At 35.4% G+C, this 4,852-nt stretch overlaps 1 non-coding gene across 1 annotated transcript; it reads right to left on the reverse strand.

Moving 5' to 3' along the window:
• Positions 1-2,385: 2,385 nt before the first annotated feature.
• LOC135269775 (U6 spliceosomal RNA) lies at positions 2,386-2,491 on the reverse strand. The gene has a single exon (XR_010338034.1). It is a non-coding gene; the product is annotated as a U6 spliceosomal RNA (small nuclear RNA).
• Between the last annotated feature and the right edge of the window lie 2,361 nt (positions 2,492-4,852).

Consider the following 4,852-nt stretch of genomic DNA (forward strand, 5'->3'; position numbering starts at 1 on the left):
ATTATGCATTTCCCTTTTTTCCTTTTTATTTAAACATAATCACTTGAAAAAAATTCAGGTCTCAAATTTTACCATTGCATTATACCTCTAGGAATTTCGTCATCTTTTTTTCATTTTTTTCCCAGTTTCAAAGAAACCCCACTGAGTATCATACTCAAAAATCTTTCTATTATTAGGACATTGAAAACATGAGCTTGATAAAATATAATACAAATACAACTGTATTTTATTTCTCTCTTTTCTTTTTCTTTTTTTTTTTTTTGAGACGGAGTTTCGCTCTTGTTACCCAGGCTGGAGCGCAATGGCGCAATCTCGGCTCACCGCAACCTCCGCCTCCTGAGTTCAGGCAATTCTCCTGCCTCAGCCTCCTGAGTAGCTGGGATTACAGACACGCGCCACCATGCCCAGCTAATTTTTTGTATTAGTAGAGACGGGGTTTCACCATGTTGACCAGGATGGTCTTGATCTCTTGACCTCGTGATCCACCCGCCTCGGCCTCCCAAAGTGCTGGGCTCTCTTTTCTTATAAAAATATATTCGGCAAGGAAATTATTTAATTGCCCTACATAAAATCTCAGGAAGTTCCACACATTTTCCCATTACTCACAGATAATAAATAGATTCCATGGTCATATTTAACTGTCAGCACAATTTCAATTCTATTAAAAAGTTATTCTCTTCCAGGTATTAATTATAATTAACTGCTCAGCAGTTTAAGCCCTCTTTCCTTAGATTAAACTCAATGAAAATAGAAAGGAATTGCATCCTTTTCTTCTCTCCCTTACCTGTCCCTCAACTTGCTAGGTGCTACAACAGATGTGCCTGGGACTAAAAAGTGAGAAATACACAGGTAAAGGAAATTCACATTTTTCCTGCCACAGTATAACCTCATGAATTCCAGGCCTGGTAGTCATTTATACCCTACCATTTCTCTGGTTGATTCTTAAGTGAGCTCTTTGGAGGATCCCTTGCTGAGCCCCTCTCACTGCTACTTTCCAAATGTGAGTGATGCAAACTTCTTCTAGCTACTGCTTCTTCTTCAGCCTTTGCTGTTGTGAAAATATACTAGGAGTTCACTAGGCAAATTACGCAATGGAAGCACTTTAGGAAACAGATACATGATGTGGAAAAATATTCCGAGTTTGTTGAAGTTCAAGACAAGAGCAGCGAAAGATGAGTTTGAAGGCTAGCCAGAGGACAACTCGTGAAATAGTAAGCAAAACTAATGACCACTCTCTATTGAGGACTTCCTGTATCTCAGGCAATCTATTTAGATTTTCACATATAAAATCCATTCAGTTCTTATAAACACATAAAAAGTTTGAGGAGAACACCACATTTTAAGTAAGAAAGTTACTAGTCAAGCTTTACTTACACAAAACTTAGTGACCTTTCTAAACTGTGAAGCTGATCATACTATCTCCTTGTTTGGAATACTCAATGCTGAAGAAAAAAACTCAAACTTCTTGTAATGATATGAAAATTCATAGTCTAGTTACTCCAGCACCTAGAACAACCTAATTTATGATGGCTGAGTCTACTCATGGTTTCTTTAAAAGATTAAAAGTATAAATCGCTTCAATTGATCAGTGAAATATTCACAATAGTTTCTATTATGGTTAATTTGCCTTCGTGCTCTTACCCCAGCCGCTTGAAGATGTTATTTACTCTCTCTGCCTAAAATGCTTTGCAGCCGCTCCATTCCATTCTACCTGCCTAATTCCTACTTGCCCATTAAGTCTTAAATCAGACTACTGCAGGATGCTCACACTGAACTCTGAAGACCATGATGATTATGTTTCTTATGAACTTAGTGGACTGGCCTAACATCCAAGAAAAGTCTGTTGAATAAAAGTATCATAGATACAGATCTGTTTTGAAAATCTTGGCTCTGCCAATTATTTGAAATGTTATCACGTAAATGTCTCAAATTTTTGGAGCCTTTATTTCTTTACTATCAAATGAGAATAAATAATATCATTAGATTGAAGATAAGCAATGGGCAGTGTATTTTATGTGTTCAGTATTCAGTTGACCCTTGAACAATGCAGGCTTAAACTGCACAGGTTTACTTATATGTGGATTTTTAAAAATAAAACTTATACCAAGGATGCCTGCCTCTCCTGCCTCTCCTTCCACCTCCTCCATCTCTTCTGTCTCTGCCACTCCTGAGACAGCAAGACCAACACCATTTTTTCCTCCTTCTCCTCAGCCAATTCAATTTGAAGATAAAGAGGATGAAGACCTTTATGATGATCCGATTCCATTTAATGAACACTAAATATATTTTTGCTTCCTTATTTTTTCTAATTTTTAAAAGTTTTATATGCATATATAATAGATGTGCTTATTTAGTGGCAAATGTGATATTTTGATACAGGCAGACAAAAATATGGAATATTTCAAGAATTTGTGTTTCATCCTTGTGCAAGGACCATGCTCATCTCTGTATTTTACTCATTTTAGTATATGTGTTGCTGAAGTGATGACACAATTTTCTTAATAACATTTCTTTTGTCTAACTTACATAATTGTAAGAATATAGTATGTAATACATATGACATAAAAATATGTGTTAGTCGACTGTGTATGTTATTGATAAGGCTTCCAGTCAACAGTAGGCTATTTGTTGCTAAATTCAGGGGGAGTCAAAATTAATTATTCTTGGATTTTCTTTGTTTTACCTTTAAGTTCAGGGGTACAAGTATAGGTTTGTTACACAGGTAAACTGTGTCATGGGGATTTGTTGTACAGATTATGTCATCACCCAGATATTAAGCCTCATACCTATTGGTTATTTTTTCTAATCCTCTCCCTCCACCTACCCTCTACCTTTCTGTGCATGAGTTGGCACTCCTCACTCTCCACACTGTTCAAGGGTCAGCTAGATATTATTTCTCTCTATTTCCTAATCATTCCCCCTTATAAAGTGCTGAAGGCAAGAAATCGTCTATATTAACTGTCAAACAAGTTGTCTGGACATTGTTGATACTCATTAAATGCTGTTTCGATTCCCATAAATGACGGACGATTTATAATCCCAGAGTGTTCTTTAATAGCCACTAAGCCTTTACTCAAGAGTCTTAAAGGTAAATTGCCAAACACTTGTATTAAACTTATCTAAATAAAAGTTGGGAGACAGATTTTACAGCTAAATCCTAGATGTTCTATAAAACTACGCACGTGTGTGTGTGTGTGTGTGTGTGTGTGTGTGTGTGTATACATGTATTTTAATAACAAAGACAGAGCAGCTATTTGCTTTTTAACAAAGTTCATTTAAACAACTATAAGCTTTGGCCAATGTATTTTCATTGCATTCAGAATATGCAAAATCTGCTTTATACTATATCCTAGCTGGTAAAGTATGTATTGAATATAATAACAATACTCGGCCCAAAATACACGGTGTTTCCCTCAGTTACCTTTTAATTATCTTGCCCATTACCTTTTAATTATAAATCTGCATGAGCATTCAAAGCCCTGATCCTCTTTCTTTGACCCTGCTTATACCAAAGACTGGATTTCCTGAATGCCACAGCTACTTCTTGACTCTAAGTAGCACCTAGAAGCAGTGATGTGCTGATAAATGTTTACAAATAGGCTGGAGGGGAGGAAGGGGAATGATTTGTAGCATTTACTGATTTCTGTGGTGCTAATATTCCCTCCTTGGCCAATATTAAGGGACCAACATGATGCCAGTAAGCACAGAGTTGAAAAAAGATGCCCAGTAGTGCACATGTATGGCATTTCATCATACAGACACAATAACTTAAACTATCTAAAGAACATGTATAATGATGCATGTAATATAATTATTTAGAAAGTGATGAGTTTTGAGTATCTGTTATTTTATTTTAATATAATTTATTTATCTGTAAGTTTATATAATTTGCTTTTAAATAAAGGTTGTGTTTAACAATCAGATGACAAAATTCCTAAAAATTACGGATGGATCTCAGCTCCAGCATACAAAAACCTATAATTGTTACCTGGACACTGTAGGTCCACAGCAAATACTTACAAATGGTTTGCTGAGAGTACTGAATGAAAGTATTTAGCAAGTTGGCTCTATTTCCTTTCCTATGGTGTGTAATATAAATCAAATAAAACAAAGTCATATGACTAAAGACCATATAGAAGGTGAATTTCAAACATCTACAAAGGGAAAGAGACTGCTATTGCTTTGTAACTTGTCCAACTTTTTTATACCTAATTTTAAAAACACACATCAATTTGACATAGAACAACTAGGTACACAGAGAGCTTGAGGCGTAAAAGAGGCTCAGAGCTTAATAAATAGAAGACTACGAAAGAAGTCCTGAACACGATTCAGATAGGGCTGTCCTCTATACCTGAAAGTGAACATCTACAAATGCTTAAAATAGACTTAAAAGTTATCAACAAAATCATACTGTACATTATGGTTTACATTTAAATGTAAAAGAAATACTTTCTATTAATAAATTAGAATTTAATCAATTATATATGACTTAAAACCTTCTGGTACATATAGACAATAGACAATAGATTTTTTTTTCTTTCCAACTTTTATGTTAGGTTCAGGTGGTACATGGACATTTTTGTTACATGGGTAAATTGTGTGTCAGAGATTTTGGTGTCCAGATTATGTAGTCAGCCAGGTAATAAGCACAGTAACAGATAGGTAGTTTTCTCAAGATGACCCTTTACCCTCAAGTAGGTCCTGGTTTCTATTGTTCCCTTCCTGGTATCTATGTGTACTCAATGTTTAGCTCCTACTTGTAAGTGGAATATGTGGTATTTGGTTTTCTGTTCCTGAATCAATTTACTTAGAATAATAGCTTCCAGCTCTATCCATCTCACTGCAAGAAATG

Source organism: Aotus nancymaae, unplaced genomic scaffold (genome assembly GCF_030222135.1).
Source record: "Aotus nancymaae isolate 86718 unplaced genomic scaffold, 86718_ANA_hifiasm-v0.15.2.pri h1tg000057l, whole genome shotgun sequence".
NCBI lineage: Eukaryota > Metazoa > Chordata > Mammalia > Primates > Aotidae > Aotus > Aotus nancymaae.